Raw genomic sequence first — 18,860 nt, 5'->3', positions numbered from 1 at the left:
CATATGGAATTTCTCTATTAGGTGTTCACACCTATATCAACTTCAAATTATAATATTTGAACTCTATGAGGAAGGCCGTTTTTTTATCAGTTATGAGGAAAAAATACCTTGAGGCTAAAGTGACGAAAAACTCCAGGTGCTGCCCCGCGACCACCTTGGCTTATCTGGCCCACCTCTAAAAGCTACGGACACAGCCGTATGCCAGTGGGTTTTGAAATGAAAATCCATTTTCAAAACCCTACCAAAGGAAATAGAATAACACACTAATTAATTGAGAAAAAGCTTTACATAATTTCAAATAAACCTATAAAAAACAGGGTAACTTACGTTAGGTACCTGACCTATGGTGATTTTACACTTAGCCACGTTAGGTTTCTAATACAAACTCTTCATTTTTCTCAAAGATTGCTGAGATTGCCCAACTCTAGTAAAATCTTGACAATAACAGTTGTAACATTTTTCTTTAAGGCCCGTTTGCGTGCTGCACAAAAGGTGCTCTTTTCGTGGGAATTCATGCATTCCCATGAGTTTCTACGGGGCCCACTATATCAACGCAAACAGTGGCTCTTCTTTCCCCATGGAAAGAGGAGCCCATTTCCCCCCGCCCCTTCAGTGGAAATAGGCTCTGTGCAGATTGCATCTGGGAGCCTCCTTCTGCAGCTCGCCCTTAAAATGGCGGGCGAGAGTAGGGATGTAAACGGTTTGGATTTGGGTCTAATCTAGGCATTACTAAGTCTGACTTAATCGGGTATATAGTCAGATGCAAAAAGATAAAACAAAACTCGGATCCGGCTAGCTTAAACCCGGCATTTTCACTTAACCAGGTGGGGTTTTTAGTCAAAAATTGGGTTTTAGTCAGATTTGGGTTTGAATGCAAAACTTAATACCAAACCCAGATCTGATTATTAATGGGATACAAATTTGACAAACAAACCTGCTTGTTGGACTCAGATTCGGGTCAGGAATCAGGTTGCGCCCGAATTCCACACACACACACACAGAGAGAGAGAGAGAGAGAGTGTAAGACCCGCAATTTTTCAGAAAATATCTGAATAAAATTCATGAGGCATTTACCGGTAATAATAGCATTTCTTCTCAGAATGCGAAACAAATCAATTCCTGCGAGCCAGTTATACTTAGGATATTCGTCGAATTGCGAATATATGCTCAAATACTCGGGAAGCCATAACTTCCTAACTAAACGAAATCAATAGATTCGTACGAGCCAACTTTTTTAGTTACGTCAATACGAAGAAAATGGCGTACTCAGAATTTTTCGGAAAAAATCGCCGGAAACCCGAAATTCTTGCGGGACCCACGGAAATATTGGTGGGACCCACAGAAATATTCCTCAGAAAATATCTGGTGGGACCCACAAAAATATCCCATGGAATATCCAAGTGGGCCCCACACCAAGGAACCTCTTGGAATTAAAAAGAAGCCAAGGGGGTAGTTTGGGCATGAAAAAACCCAAGAGGAGGTGGGCTTGGGCTATAAATAGCCCTCCCCACTCTCTCTCTTCTCATAAAAATCGACCCCCTCTCTCTCTTGCCTTCTCTCTCTCTCCTAAACCTCCCCTACCTAGCCTAGCCCACCTGAGCCCACCTGACCTGGTCTGAGCCTGCCTGACTTAGCCTGAGCCTGCCTGACCTGGTCCTAACCCACCTGACCTGGGTCTGAACCCACTTGACCTGGTCCAAACCCAGTTGACTTGACTTGAACCTAGTTGGGTTTAAAGTCAAAGTCAAAGTCCTTTTTGGTCCAGATTCCGGTTTGGATTTCTGAACCCAGACTTAGCCTACTTGAGCTGAGTTCGAACCTGCTGAACCCAGTTGACTTGGATCGAACCCTGTTTGGTTCAAACCACTTAGGTTGAGTAGCTTGACCTGCTCTACCTCTTTCTCAACTAAGTCAGCTTCATCTGACTTAGTCTGACCTCTCGAAGGAAGGCTCGAAGCCAAAGAAGCAACCCGGAGCCGTTTCTTCCACGATTTGAAGTAAGTTCGCTTCGTTGATCCATCTCTCTCAAGTATTTGATTGTTTGTATATAGAATATACTTTCTGAAGTAGTATCTTGCTTTAGTTCTTGGTTGAGCCCTCTAGGACGCTTCGGTGTTCACGCGCTCGCCTCGTAACTATCGTCGGATATATATGTTCGAATGCGCAGTATATGCGTTCTTCAAAAATAGTATCTCATCCTAGTTCTTGGTTGAGCCCTCTAGGACACTTCGGTGTTCACTCGCTCGCCTCGTAACTATCGTTGGATACAGATCTAGGTGTATATCTGCTGATTCTGCCGACGCGTCTTATATCGCACAGGCTATGTAATTTACCTTTGCCGTCGCGTCGTATGATGTCAAGGCTCCCTGCTTTCCGCACTTCCGATTACTGCACTTCCGATTATGCATTTACTTACGCCGTCGCGTCGAACGATGCCAAGGCTCCTGCTTTCTGCAATGTCTTTACTTACGCCGTCGCGTCGAACGATGCCAAGGCTTCTGCTTTGTTATATATGTAGAATATTTCGTTCAGTTACACACCCTGAACAATAGTATATGCATTTCTTTACGCCGCCGCTGTATAAAGCACAGGCTTCTGCTTATACTACATATATAGCGCATAAATGAGCGTTCAAATGGAGATCAACTCCAAATCGCCCATGCGATTCCTTGACCGCTCCTCGTTCAAGATTCTGCTTGACGAATGAAGCCCCTATTGGAAAGGCTTCGGTTTTTAGCAAAATGCTCTTTACGTAATGACTAAGTCAATTTCGTATGGCCTGGCTATGGCCAAGGGTTCCTGCAACCTTGATGGATGCAAAGTACACACAACGGTGCGCATCCATTTCCCGAATTAAGCGTGGCGATTTCCTACCAAAGAGGGGAGATGCCGCTGAAATGGATAAAAGAAACGCACGCTTTCTCCGTAAAAGAGAGGAAGTGCTGCTGAAATTTCTGAAGAAGCTATGAATAGCTCAGAAAGAACGTAGCAGGATACTCTGACATATAGCAGAGTGCTACCCAGTTCATGGTTTGCCCTCTACAACGTAGAAGGGTTCGTCGCACCACTGCCGGTAGAGCAGGGGAGGTGCTGACGAAATGGTTGGCAGAAGAGCTGCTGGAACCAATGGAACGGCATAATGATGTCCGTTGATAGAACGATGCCAGATCGGCTCGTATCCTTGTGCCTGCAAGGGCACCTTGCTCGTAAGGGCCGCTGAGCCGGAGTAGAGGTTGCGCCTTGGCTAGGTTTGGACTCGTTGCGTAAAAATACGCCGAGTAGCCGATCTATTTAGATCGAGTCATATGCATGCTCATTGAGAACGGTTACACAACCAGACTCGTAAGGGCCGAAGAGCCAGAGTGTGTTGTTTCCACCCAAAGAGGTGTGATGCTCGTGGTGGCCGAAGTGCCAAAGAGCGGTGTTCTGCATGCATATGAATAAGACTTAAGGTCGCACATACCCCGCGGTTGAAGATCGTGTTAGGGGTACCCCCTCAGTAATGACTGTGTTGGGGAAGACTGAATGGGGTCGGGTACATACTCCCGTAGTCCTGAAAGCACGGGCTGCCTAAATGGCATGCAGATTCTGTCCAAGTAATTGTAAGACTGGCAGACCCCTTCAGGAATTATACTCACTGTGGAATGACAGTGATGGTACAGCCTTGAGTGACATGTATTTTACTTTGGACCTGATAGAGTCCACGATGGCCTCAGTCACTCATGGGTTTTGGGGTCGTGGTTATCCTTAAGATCTAAGGATTGAACCCAACTACTGCAAGTAGAGGATGCATCCGAATATGGGCCTAGTAGGATTCTCCCAGTTGAAACACACTGCCCTACTATGGATAGGGTCAACAGGCCTCTGGGGTATCTAAAATACATAGAATAATCAACCCCCAGAACGTCGCGTTGATGCCCGGACAATAGCTCTACCTGCGTACCAAAGGCGGGAGCGGTTAATCATCGAAACAATGCATTAGCTTAGGTACAGCGATGCTTTGAATGTATGAGTGGATGACGTGTTGAGTCAGTCCTGCATAACCTTTGTGAAGGTGTCATGTTCGGTATACTACTGGACCGACTGGGCAAAGACCCGTGTTGTATCCGCACGACTAAGCGAAACTCGAGGAGTTGTCCTTAGATGCGTGGGATACGGATGTGCCAAGTATGAAGACTTGAGCTAGACATCACTTTGAGACCCGGAAGAGGTCATGGCTAAGTCGTGGAGACTTATGCGGCTATTCAAATCACAGCCCTGAAAAGGCTTGCTCTAAGTCATGAAGACTCGAGCGGATGTTCAACTCATAGCCCTGAGGAGGCTCTTGCGATATACGCTAAGTCTTGGAGGCTTGAGCGTCGTTATTGCGCATTGCGACCCTGAGTGGTCATTATTGTATTTGAGTTGAATGGATGTATGACTGCATACTTACCAGACCATCAGTGGTTCTGACCCCGTTTTATGGGGATTTCAGGTGTTGGACCTGCGTGGCGATATGCGGAGCAAGGCGGCATCGAGTTCCAGGGTTTCTCTAGACAGAGTTGTACTGCTTCCTTTTATTGAACCTACATTGCTTTTCTAAGCAGTAGTGTTGTAATAAACATGAGTTTTCGATAAAATGGAACACCTTGGTGGTCAATGAATTGCTTGGCCACATACCTGCAACGTGCTCGGAGTTTTCTAAAACCGACGACTCATTATCGTCTTATTCCGCTGCTAAAAGCTTTTCTAAGTTCCGCTGCAAAGAAAAAAAAAAAAAAAAGAAATCCATGAAAATTTTAACTTAGCTTTGTTTTGGAAATCCGGGGCGTTACAGAATTGGTATCAGAGCATGTGTCTGAGAAACCTGGTTCAAGATCCGTCATGGTCCCGATATCGCACTGTAAGTATATGTTTTTATACTTTTGTTCTGATCTGGGTGCATCTTTGTATAGATGGCAACTCATGACTCGCATGGATATTGCTATCGCTGCAAGGTCATGCACGATGAGTGGATATGCCCGTATGAAGTCCAAGACTGCCAATATTGTGGCGAAGATGGGCATTCCGCCAACGAATGCCAAAGGAAATATACCGCCGATATGGGTCGGCGGGCTTCAAAGGGTCTCAGGGATGAGACTTCGCGTGTCAGTGGACCGCATCACTCTAGTGTTGGGAGCAACCATACCCTAACATCTTTTGATGAATTACCAAGGCTGAGGAATTTTGATTTGAACTTCCCTGCGGAGGTCTATCACTCGCCAAGCTACCATCCGGCATCACATACGCCGAGCTTAAATGGCAGGAACAAAAGAGGGGATTCTTTCTGTTCGCCAATCATTATTCCAGACTCCCAGAGTCTTGATCTTGCTGACTGGGAAAGTGGACTGGAGTCTCTCATATATCCCCAGTATTCGCTTGCTAGTGCGGAAGTGCCGCCCAAGCCAAAGCTAGTAGTGCCTGCACCAAGGCCATGTGGCAATAGATGGACCTTTTGGAGTTCGTCTTCATCAAAGAAATCCAAGTCTTAAAGAGACTGGTGATGTTTTGGAGTCAATAGACTCATGTATATAGTTTCTCAACGCCTAAAGTCTGCCAGTGCGGCATGACGTTTTGTTTAAGGCGATGCTTGTGTAAATGTGATGTATATTAAGTAAATAAGGCTTTTACTTCCTCATATACATCGAGAAACTAAAAACAAGTGCTTGTGTGTGCATAGATAAATGGCTCCTACGACGAGGAGAACCATACCAAGCGAGGAGTCTCATACGCAAGGATTCCTGTTGGAGACACTCAACAACCTGGTTACCGCCATCCGTGAAACGAGGCCAGAACCAGTCGCACCACGAAACGAGCACCTGGGAGGAGTGACTTATGAGAAGTTCCTCAAGCTTGACCCGCCAGTTTTCATTGGCAGAGCCGATCCTGAGCTCGCGGAGAGTTGGATCGAAGAGACAGAACGTGCCTTCTCAGTACTGGGAGTACCAGAAGAGAAGAAGACCAACTTTGGCACGTATCGATTAAAAGATAATGCACGGAAGTGGTGGGATACCACTAAACTTATCCAGTTCTCACAAGTCGAAGTCATTCCTTGGACTGACTTTCGGAGGACTTTTATGAATAACTACTTCCCGTTGCATTCCAGAAACAAGAAAAAGATGGAGTTTCTGGAGTTGGAACAGGGCGGTATGAGTCTAATGGACTATACCACCAAATTTCAGAATCTAGAGCGCTACTGCTCTCGATTGTTCGAAACAGACCAAGAAAGGGCCGACAAATATGTGAATGGTCTGCGCGAAGGGCTGTGATCTCGAGTGATAACAAGCATGCCTTCGACTTTTCAGGCTGCGGTAGCAGCAGCTTCAAAAATCCAAGAGGACTGGGCACGATCTAAAGTAATGGTAGCAAAGAAGCCCATAGTGAATGGTGGGAATCGTAAAAGGACGTTCCCAAGTGGCCAGGGTTCACGACAACCCTTTCAAAAGAAGAAGTTCCAAGGAGGGAGCAACACTCAGCAAGTCGTAAGGCCAAGACAGAACCCAACTCCGAATGGTCAGCAGTCCAACTTCAGCTGTCCAAGGTGTCGTATGAACCACCCCGGAAAGCCATGTCCTCGTGACATTGGTGGGTGCTTGTATTGTGGCAAGATGGGCCACTTTATAAGGGATTGCGCCAAGAAGGCTGCAGATGAACAGAGGGGTAATGCCGGATCTGCCGGATCCTCTCGACCAGCACCACAACGTTCTCAGTTTCCACGACCTCCACCTAGAATAGAACAAAGGCCTGCTGCAGGTCGTGTATATGCTGTAACGACTGAACAAGTCGAAAATGGTGACCTGATTGAAGGCACCGTACCTGTTAATGGACATGCAGCTTACGTCTTGTTTGATTGTGGTGCTACTCATACGTTTATCTCTGACGATTTCACCGAACAACTCCACGCTTCGGTGCAACCGATTGATAAAATGATCGAAGTATATAACCCGTTGGGTTCACGCACCAAATGTATCCGGTGTGTGAAAAATTTGGATATTGAGATAGCAGGGCAACACTTGCCTACTGACGCCATCCTGATCGATATGATACAGTACGATGTCATTCTGGGAATGAATTGGTTGGCTCAGAATAATGCCAAGATTCTGTGCCGCGAGGGCAGAGTGATTCTATCTCGACCCGGATTGCCTAAGATGGAGTACCGATTATCCAAACCAGTTCCACAGAAAAGGCTCATATCAGCACTTAAGGTACAAAAATACCTTAGGAAGGGTTGTGTGGCCTTCCTGTTGAGTCTCTCGGTGAAAAAATCCAATGACCAAACCCTTGAGAGTTTGGAAGTGGTGCGGGAGTTTCCCGATGTGTTTCCTGAGGAATTGCCAGGACTTCCGCCACTTCGTGAGGTTGAATTTGGAATTCAATCCTTACCTGGAACAGCGCCGATATCCAAAGCCTCGTATCGAATGGCGCCAGCTGAACTCAGTGAGTTGAAGTGTCAGTTGGAAGAACTGATGGAACAAGGGTTCATCCGTCCTAGTGTGTCACCGTGGGGAGCCCCGGTACTGTTTGTAAAGAAGAAGGATGGATCCCTTCGGTTATGCATCGATTATCGGATGCTTAACCAGGCAACTGTTAAAAATAAGTACCCGTTGCCTCGGATTGAGGACTTATTCGATCAACTCAGAACAGTGAGGGTGTTCTCCAAGATCGACCTCAGGTCTGGGTACCATCAGCTCAGAGTAAAGGAAGAGGATATACCCAAGACTGCCTTCAGAACGAGATACGGCCATTATGAGTTCGTAGTAATGCCCTTCGGACTCACTAATGCGCCTGCTGCCTTTATGGATCTAATGAATCGGATATTCAGACCATATTTAGATAGCTTTGTCATCGTCTTTATTGATGACATTCTCGTATATTCTGAGAACAAGGAACAACACGTGGAGCACTTGAAAATCGTCTTGAAAACCCTTCAAGATAACCAACTCTATGCTAAGTTTTCAAAATGTGAATTCTGGCTAGATAAAGTGATGTTCCTTGGTCATGTGATCTCGAAAGATGGAATCGCAGTAGATCCTGCGAAGGTGGAAGCTGTGATGGACTGGAAGCAGCCAGAAAATATCACTGAGGTCCGTAGCTTCCTTGGACTTGCCGGATATTATCGGAAGTTCATACAAGACTTCTCCCGAATCGCCGTACCAATGACGAAATTGCTGAAAAAGGGAGTCAAGTTTGAATGGACTGACCAGTGTAAGGAGTGCTTTGAGGTTCTCAAACAGAGGCTTACCACTGCCCCTGTCCTTACCTTACCTTCTGGTCAGGGAGGCTTCATGGCATATACCGATGCCTCAGGAACAGGTCTGGGTTGTGTGTTGATGCAGCATGGCAAAGTAATCGCCTATGCATCACGACAGTTGAGGGTCCATGAGAAAAACTATCCAACCCACGACTTGGAGCTTGCTGCGGTAGTGTTCGCGCTTAAAATCTGGCGACACTACCTGTATGGAGAGAAATTTGAGGTCATGTCGGACCATAAAAGCCTAAAATACCTCTTTTCTCAAAAAGAACTCAATATGCGGCAACGGCGATGGCTGGAATTCCTCAAAGACTATGAATTCACGCTTTCCTATCACCCTGGAAAGGCGAATGTTGTAGCAGATGCCCTTAGTCGCAAGACTGTTGGCACTCTGGCCAGCCTAACCGGACAATGGAAGTTGATGGAGGATTTCGTCAAGTGGAAGCCATTTTTGGCTGATTCTGGTAGAATCCAAATGTCATGTTTGACGATCCACATTGAGTTCCTCGATCGCATCGTAGCCGAACAGTTCAAGGATCCCCAGTACTTGGAATTAAAAGCTCGTGCTGAAAAAGATGATACTTTCTTCCATTTGAAAGAAGATGGAGGAATATGGATGGAAGAAAGGATTTGGGTTCCAAATAACCCTGAGCTAAGACAGGAAGTACTCCAGGAGGCCCATAGTAGCAAATATACTATCCACCCTGGGGGTACGAAGATGTTCCGAGATTTGCAGAGAAAGTACTGGTGGAAGGGTATGAAGCGTGATGTGGCTACGTTTGTCTCGAAGTGTTTGATCTGCCAGCAAGTTAAGATCGAACATCAGCGCCCTGGTGGAAAGATGCAACGGATCGAGATTCCAGAATGGAAATGGGAAGGCATTACGATGGATTTCATCGTTGGATTGCCTCGATCCAAGAGACAACATGACTCAATATGGGTGATCGTGGACAGACTTACCAAGTCTGCTCATTTTCTGTCAATCAACACTCGATACTCAACTGAACGATTGGCGGAGATCTACATTCGGGAAATCGTTAGACTCCATGGAGTGCCGATTTCGATCATATCTGATCGTGACCCGAAGTTCACCTCTCACTTTTGGGAGCAGCTTCAGAGAGCCCTGGGGACGAAACTCAAGTTCAGTACAGCATTCCATCCCCAAACAGATGGGCAATCAGAACGAACCATACAGACTCTTGAAGATATGCTCAGAGCCTGTATGCTGGAATGGAAAGGTGATTGGGATTCCCACCTAGCGTTGGCTGAATTTGCTTATAATAATAGCCACCACGCTAGCATTGGGATGGCGCCGTATGAAGCCTTGTATGGACGACCCTGTAGATCACCGATCCATTGGGGGGAAGTGGGTGAGCGAACCTTGGACTCGCCCATTGTGTTGCAGCATTATACTGAGCAAGTCCACATGATCAGAAAGAAGCTACTGACTGCTCAGAGTCGACAGAAGAGCTACGCCGATCAGCGGCGTAGGGAACTCACTTTTGCGGTTGGAGATAAAGTTTTTATCAAGGTCTCTCCAACCAAGAGTGTGTTTCGTTTTGGAAAGAAGGGGAAGCTCAGCCCCAGATTCGTTGGTCCCTTCGAAGTTTTGAGCCGGATCGGAGAGACTGCCTACCGAGTAGCATTGCCACCACAATACGCGCAAATACATGATGTATTTCACGTATCAATGCTTAGAAAGTACGTTCATGATCCTTCTCACGTTATTCAACATGAAGACATTGACATCCGAGAAGATATGACGGTAGAAGAAAGGCCAGTAGAGATCATGGACCGACGGGAGCAAGTGCTAAGAACGAAGGTCATTCCACTTGTTAAAGTGAGGTGGCAGCATCATGGAATCGATGATTGCACTTGGGAGCCCGAATCGGATATGCGGGATAAATATCCTGAACTCTTCACCTTGTACTCTTAGCTGAACTTCGCGGACGAAATTCCTTTAAGGGGGTAATGATGTAAGACCCGCAATTTTTCAGAAAATATCTAAATAAAATTCATGAGGCATTTACCGGTAATAATAGCATTTCTTCTCAGAATGCGAAACGAATCAATTCCTGCGAGCCAGTTATACTTAGGATATTCGTCGAATTGCGAATATATGCTCAAATACTCGGGAAGCCATAACTTCCTAACTAAACGAAATCAATAGATTCGTACGAGCCAACTTTCTTAGTTACGTCAATACGAAGAAAATGGCGTACTCAGAATTTTTCGGAAAAAATCGCCGGAAACCCGAAATTCTTGCGGGACCCACGGAAATATTGGTGGGACCCACAGAAATATTCCTCAGAAAATATCTGGTGGGACCCACAAAAATATCCCATGGAATATCCAAGTGGGCCCCACACCAAGGAACCTCTTGAAATTAAAAAGAAGCCAAGGGGGTAGTTTGGGCATGGAAAAACCCAAGAGGAGGTGGGCTTGGGCTATAAATAGCCCTCCCCACTCTCTCTCTTCTCATAAAAATCGACCCCCTCTCTCTCTTGCCTTCTCTCTCTCTCCTAAACCTCCCCTACCTAGCCTAGCCCACCTGAGCCCACCTGACCTGGTCTGAGCCTGCCTGACTTAGCCTGAGCCTGCCTGACCTGGTCCTAACCCACCTGACCTGGGTCTGAACCCACTTGACCTGGTCCAAACCCAGTTGACTTGACTTGAACCTAGTTGGGTTTAAAGTCAAAGTCAAAGTCCTTTTTGGTCCAGATTCCGGTTTGGATTTCTGAACCCAGACTTAGCCTACTTGAGCTGAGTTCGAACCTGCTGAACCCAGTTGACTTGGATCGAACCCTGTTTGGTTCAAACCACTTAGGTTGAGTAGCTTGACCTGCTCTACCTCTTTCTCAACTAAGTCAGCTTCATCTGACTTAGTCTGACCTCTCGAAGGAAGGCTCAAAGCCAAAGAAGCAACCCGGAGCCGTTTCTTCCACGATTTGAAGTAAGTTCGCTTCGTTGATCCATCTCTCTCAAGTATTTGATTGTTTGTATATAGAATATACTTTCTGAAGTAGTATCTTGCTTTAGTTCTTGGTTGAGCCCTCTAGGACGCTTCGGTGTTCACGCGCTCGCCTCGTAACTATCGTCGGATATATATGTTCGAATGCGCAGTATATGCGTTCTTCAAAAATAGTATCTCATCCTAGTTCTTGGTTGAGCCCTCTAGGACACTTCGGTGTTCACTCGCTCGCCTCGTAACTATCGTTGGATACAGATCTAGGTGTATATCTGCTGATTCTGCCGACGCGTCTTATATCGCACAGGCTATGTAATTTACCTTTGCCGTCGCGTCGTATGATGCCAAGGCTCCCTGCTTTCCGCACTTCCGATTACTGCACTTCCGATTATGCATTTACTTACGCCGTCGCGTCGAACGATGCCAAGGCTCCTGCTTTCTGCAATGTCTTTACTTACGCCATCGCGTCGAACGATGCCAAGGCTTCTGCTTTGTTATATATGTAGAATATTTCGTTCAGTTACACACCCTGAACAATAGTATATGCATTTCTTTACGCCGCCGCTGTATAAAGCACAGGCTTCTGCTTATACTACATATATAGCGCATAAATGAGCGTTCAAATGGAGATCAACTCCAAATCGCCCATGCGATTCCTTGACCGCTCCTCGTTCAAGATTCTGCTTGACGAATGAAGCCCCTATTGGAAAGGCTTCGGTTTTTAGCAAAATGCTCTTTACGTAATGACTAAGTCAATTTCGTATGGCCTGGCTATGGCCAAGGGTTCCTGCAACCTTGATGGATGCAAAGTACACACAACGGTGCGCATCCATTTCCCGAATTAAGCGTGGCGATTTCCTACCAAAGAGGGGAGATGCCGCTGAAATGGATAAAAGAAACACACGCTTTCTCCGTAAAAGAGAGGAAGTGCTGCTGAAATTTCTGAAGAAGCTATGAATAGCTCAGAAAGAACGTAGCAGGATACTCTGACATATAGCAGAGTGCTACCCAGTTCATGGTTTGCCCTCTACAACGTAGAAGGGTTCGTCGCACCACTGCCGGTAGAGCAGGGGAGGTGCTGACGAAATGGTTGGCAGAAGAGCTGCCGGAACCAATGGAACGGCATAATGATGTCCGTTGATAGAACGATGCCAGATCGGCTCGTATCCTTGTGCCTGCAAGGGCACCTTGCTCGTAAGGGCCGCTGAGCCGGAGTAGAGGTTGCGCCTTGGCTAGGTTTGGACTCGTTGCGTAAAAATACGCCGAGTAGCCGATCTATTTAGATCGAGTCATATGCATGCTCATTGAGAACGGTTACACAACCAGACTCGTAAGGGCCGAAGAGCCAGAGTGTGTTGTTTCCACCCAAAGAGGTGTGATGCTCGTGGTGGCCGAAGTGCCAAAGAGCGGTGTTCTGCATGCATATGAATAAGACTTAAGGTCGCACATACCCCGCGGTTGAAGATCGTGTTAGGGGTACCCCCTCAGTAATGACTGTGTTGGGGAAGACTGAATGGGGTCGGGTACATACTCCCGTAGTGCTGAAAGCACGGGCTGCCTAAATGGCATGCAGATTCTGTCCAAGTAATTGTAAGACTGGCAGACCCCTTCAGGAATTATGCTCACTGTGGAATGACAGTGATGATACAGCCTTGAGTGACATGTATTTTACTTTGGACCTGATAGAGTCCACGATGGCCTCAGTCACTCATGGGTTTTGGGGTCGTGGTTATCCTTAAGATCTAAGGATTGAACCCAACTACTGCAAGTAGAGGATGCATCCGAATATGGGCCTAGTAGGATTCTCCCAGTTGAAACACACTGCCCTACTATGGATAGGGTCAACAGGCCTCTGGGGTATCTAAAATACATAGAATAATCAACCCCCAGAACGTCGCGTTGATGCCCGGACAATAGCTCTACCTGCGTACCAAAGGCGGGAGCGGTTAATTATCGAAACAATGCATTAGCTTAGGTACAGCGATGCTTTGAATGTATGAGTGGATGACGTGTTGAGTCAGTCCTGCATAACCTTTGTGAAGGTGTCATGTTCGGTATACTACTGGACCGACTGGGCAAAGACCCGTGTTGTATCCGCACGACTAAGCGAAACTCGAGGAGTTGTCCTTAGATGCGTGGGATACGGATGTGCCAAGTATGAAGACTTGAGCTAGACATCACTTTGAGACCCGGAAGAGGTCATGGCTAAGTCGTGGAGACTTATGCGGCTATTCAAATCACAGCCCTGAAAAGGCTTGCTCTAAGTCATGAAGACTCGAGCGGATGTTCAACTCATAGCCCTGAGGAGGCTCTTGCGATATACGCTAAGTCTTGGAGGCTTGAGCGTCGTTATTGCGCATTGCGACCCTGAGTGGTCATTATTGTATTTGAGTTGAATGGATGTATGACTGCATACTTACCAGACCATCAGTGGTTCTGACCCCGTTTTATGGGGATTTCAGGTGTTGGACCTGCGTGACGATATGCGGAGCAAGGCGGCATCGAGTTCCAGGGTTTCTCTAGACAGAGTTGTACTGCTTCCTTTTATTGAACCTACATTGCTTTTCTAAGCAGTAGTGTTGTAATAAACATGAGTTTTCGATAAAATGGAACACCTTGGTGGTCAATGAATTGCTTGGCCACATACCTGCAACGTGCTCGGAGTTTTCTAAAACCGACGACTCATTATCGTCTTATTCCGCTGCTAAAAGCTTTTCTAAGTTCCGCTGCAAAGAAAAAAAAAAAAAAAAAGAAATCCATGAAAATTTTAACTTAGCTTTGTTTTGGAAATCCGGGGCGTTACAGAGAGAGAGAGAGAGAGAGTAAACAACCAAGGAGGATAAATCTGCAATTTTGCATTGCAATTGGATGCTAACATTAGGGATGCACACGAGCCGAGCATGGGTCATTCAAACTCGTCTCGGCTCAAAATGTTTATGTCCAAGCTTGAAGCCGAGCATGAGTGCATTGTTCAGACTTGGCTCCGTTTCAAGCCGAGCCGAGCCAAGCTTCAAGGCATTCTAAAAAGTCATTTTGGAGAAGGCATGATTCGAACCCTAACCTCTCTCAAGGTTTCACAAGCAACCCACCACTAAGCCAAAGCAGGTTTGAACTCAGCACAAAACCACCTTCCTACCCATTACAGTAACAATTCCTTGATTAATTTTGCAAACATATATATATACTTGCATCGGAGCCTTATCAAGCCTAGGAAGCCTTATTGAGCTTGGTAGGCTGATCAAGCTCAACTCATTTGCCCGTCTAAACCTTACAACTAGGGGTGGCAAAATCTGACCTGACCCACCAACCCGCTTCTTAGCCGGGTTAGAGTTTGGCTTAAACGGGTTCGTGTCATAAACGGGTCGACCCGCCTAACCCGTTTATTAAACGGATCATGTTCGTGTTAGGGGTATGCCAACCCGCCGACTCGTTTGACCCGTTTAATAAACGGGTTAGGCGGGTGGGTCAACCCGTTTACACGAACCCATCAACCTGCAACCCATTTAATAAATGGGTTCGTGTCGTAAAAGTATAATATGTATTTTTTTTTGTGTTTCTAATTGTGCTATTCGGGTTAGACAGGTTATTCGGATTACTCAGGTCGGTTATCATGTCTATGTTATCGGGTCGACCCGTTTAACAAACGGGTCGCCGTGTCGTGTAATTGTGTCGTGTCGACCTAACCCGTTTATTAAACGGGTTAACTGTGTTGTGTCGGGTTACCTGTTTAATAAATGGGTCGTGTTCATGTTTGCCATATCTGACCCGTTTAATAAACGGGTCTGTTGAGGTATTCTGACCCGCCAACCCGACCCACCAATCCACCGACCCGACCCAATTGCCACCCCTACTTACAATCATGTTCAAGCTCGGCTCATTTAAAGTATGGATGAGCTTTGGACCGAGCTTAACCGAGCCGAGCTCAAACCAGCTTGGTTAGTTGTACATCCCTAGCTAGCATAAGTGCAGAGTAATCAATGTGGCTATCTAACGAATTTCCCAAAAGGTGCGGGCTTTTCTTTGAACTTTGGAAACTTGAGGAAGCCAAACCTAAATTGGTCATTGGTTAGGGTGCCTATATACAAATTACCACTAAATAAAAAAGAAATTGACAATTGACAGGCTTACAAGAGCTCTTCTAAATTATGCAAATTTAGAAGTGGGATGGCCTTTTTCCTTGATGGTTCTTTGGCAAGGTTCTTTGTCGTATGAAATCATCTTTCCCTTGTTCCCTATGTGCTTTTGACATGGTGGATGCAAGGCTTCTAGAACGATTAGGTTAATCTATAATCTAAAGAGCCTAGACAGTCCTAAAGCGGAGCACCAAACTTTGTTCAGTCAGATAAAGAGTTACTCAAATTATCCAGGAAAAAGAATAGCATTTCAAAGGAACTTCAAGGTTGTGTAGTTTATCAATATCTAGTTATACAACTAGAACAACTTGTCCTTTTTTTTTATTTTCTTTAGATTAAATATGAGATGAATAAGATGCTGCAATCTTCACTTACTAAGAAGTGTCCAATTGTTTATTTGCCATGCTCATAAGGGCTCTACGCACCTGGCTAGGTCTGCTTATGCCTTCATGTTGGAGGAGGTCAAGAGTTCAAAACCGGGGTGGGGTGCGTATCCTTTACCGCAACGCCTAAGTCAAACTCATGGAGTTTTACATTGTGGACACTGACTCCAATCCTTGGTCAACATGCGACCTCTCGACCTGTAATGGGATGCCCAAATGCTGTCGGTGATTTTTTTATGCTAATCGAAAAAAAAATATTATTCGTCATTCAAACTTTGAAAAAGTGGACTTTTAAAAAATTGCAACAGGGTGATATGATTAATCAAGAGAGGTAAATCTCTTAGAACCAAAAGGCTGGATTCAATGCAAAAACATGCTTCATCCAGTCATAGTAAAAGGCAAGTGGGTTATTAAATATGCAGGCTGAGTGCACAACCAGTTATTGGTCAATACAAGTGAATTCAAACACATACACAAAAGACAGTTTTTCTTTTTGTTTAGATGATGAATGGAAACCCTCACCATCGAGAACCGAGTCACTTAATAGGCCCGCCTATCTGCAAAGTAAAACTCCAGGTTGAGGACACCACCACCGGGCCTAATTATGTCCCCCAACGGTGATAAAGCAATGGCAGCCCCATAAACCAGTGGGATTCGATCATGTGCCTTCGGCTTGACACGGGTTCTTTTATCCAGAGGATTAATTAGTAGTATCCATTGTATAGCAATTTACTACAACAACAACAACAACAACAACAACTACGCCTTCATCCCAAAACAATTGGGGTTGTATAGCAATTTACTGCACATCAAAAATCCCACAACTGGGGCAAGTGTGCTACTGCAGCACCATCCAACACAGGCAGCTTGAGTAGCATTTATTTCCTTCTTTGGTGAGGGACCTTTGCTCATTAGGTCAATTACCCCAAGCAGATGTGGATTTGAACCTAAGACCTTTGGGGGCAGCACATACAAACTCTGGAAGCTATGCTCCATACATGCAACAAAAGATGTCAACTGTTCACTGGCACTAGAGCTGGTAATGAAATGAGTCGCTCGTGGCTCTGCTCAGTTTGGCTTGCATAAATCTTGTTCGGACTCACCAAATGAGCTCGGCAAGCTGAGCTACGAGCAAACCCACATAGTCTAAGAGGCCCAAACTCAAAAAATGGGTTTTTTTGGCTCGACTCGGCTTGTCTAGGCTCGTTTAGATGAGATTATAGTTGTGCAGCATTTATGTATTGTAATGTTCAAAACAATATGGAAATTCTCAACTGGTTGGATGGGTCTGCTTGCATGCAAGAGGTCTTGATGTTCCATTTTCACAAACTCCCTTCTGAATAAAAATCTCAAGCTCCACTCATCTTGCACCAGGCTACACAAGCTGAGCTCAAATACCATGACCAGTTCATTTAGCTCGTTTACCAGCCCTTCAGAGAGAGAGAGAGAGAGAGAGGCAAAGTGAGGAATTTTTTCAGACTTTTAACAAGATTGATCTAGTGAATGGAGTACGACCCAGATCAAGGTTGGACCAGATAGCAACTTAGGGTTGTCAGCGGGTTGGATCTGGTACAGATCCAGGTGAGTCTGAACCCAGATCTGAGTTTGAGGTGTGGGTATCGGGATTGAACCTGGGTCCGGTCAGGTCCAACATAAGAAAAACTATACCCAGGTCCTATGAATAGTCCTGGTCTGACCCATATTGGAATCCCACTGAAGCATCATATGATACTGGCCGAGCACACCCCATTGAGAAACCCATTTAATTTCATATTCATAGCAGAGCTATCACCTTCATTATTTATCCAGCTTAGTCTAGGATCATTATTTGTCCAACGTGGCATCATAATTCTAATAATTGCTGGTCGTTCTCATCTCAAGTGTGTATTGAACAGGACAAGCTAGCGAAGACTTTGCTTGAGATTGTTGCCCCTCATGTTCAGTCCAACCTCATCACAATGACAACTAATTTAAGCTCATAGGTGACAAATCGAGACAAGCTGTTCTAGTAATTGAAAAAACATTTTATATTTTTGCATTATGAGTTTTTGTATGTTTTCCTCTAATTTTTTTTTATGACGAGGAACTTTCACCGAGAACTGCATCACTTAATGGGTTCACTCTCCTGCAAGGTAAAATTCTGGGCTGAGTTACAGACACCAAAGCCTTCACAGAACCCACCAATTAAAGACACCTATACACTCGGTGGAAGTGGAACCTGGACCAAAGGGTCAGCACCTTCTCCCGTATTTTTCTCCTTAATTAAACCATGCCAATGTGTACAGGGTGAGAATAAAAAAAAAAAGCCACCAATCCAGTGCCGCCACATGTGACAAACCATGTCAATGTACAAGGTGCCAAACTAGCAATAGAAGCATCTAAAATCAAGCCACCAATTGAATGTCACCATGGTTTTAAAACCCGGTCGGCTAGGTCAACTTGGTGACTCAGTCAGGTCATGTTAACTTTATATTTTATATAAAACATATAAATAGATGTATATACTATCTATATTTTATAGCATTTTACAAATATATTATATGATATATATATATATTCAGCCAAGTTTTATAAAAACCGAGTTTCACATGTTTTTTTTACCCTGGGTGATCCAGGCCGAGTCAACTGAGTAACCTAGTAAACTGTGAATGTTAGTCTGGTGGTATATTAGAATCATCAATGCAGTGAAATGTCATTCAAGTTTCAATAATGTACCAAAAAATAGGGCTATCTACGGAGTAAACAGAAAACCTCCATCAGATTTTGAAGCAAAAGCTTGATATCCTTACATGCGTCAGCATAGAGGGTTTGTTTTCCAAACTCTTGACTGATTCCAGAAACCATTTTACAATTAGAGCATTAAATATGATTTGTAAACAGTGCTGTTTGTGTATGTGCATGTCCCAGCACTTCAATGGATGGCTTAGTTCCAAAGAACCACTAGAATATGTTAATTGGAAATATGTGAACCCCAGTATGAACCAGGTAGTTTCAACTCTTTTTTTTTGCGTACCCGACTCTGCAGATGTGTTTGTCACTGTCTATTTGCTGAGAATCAACTGTTGGATTGTATATTCTCAACGGAAAAAATAAGTTTTTTGAATGCT

The sequence above is a fragment of the Nuphar pumila genome, chromosome 15 (genome assembly GCF_984573655.1).
Source record: "Nuphar pumila chromosome 15, dmNupPumi1.hap1.1, whole genome shotgun sequence".
In the NCBI taxonomy this organism is placed as follows: Eukaryota; Viridiplantae; Streptophyta; class Magnoliopsida; order Nymphaeales; family Nymphaeaceae; genus Nuphar; species Nuphar pumila.
Note: the sequence above shows the minus strand (reverse complement) of the source record.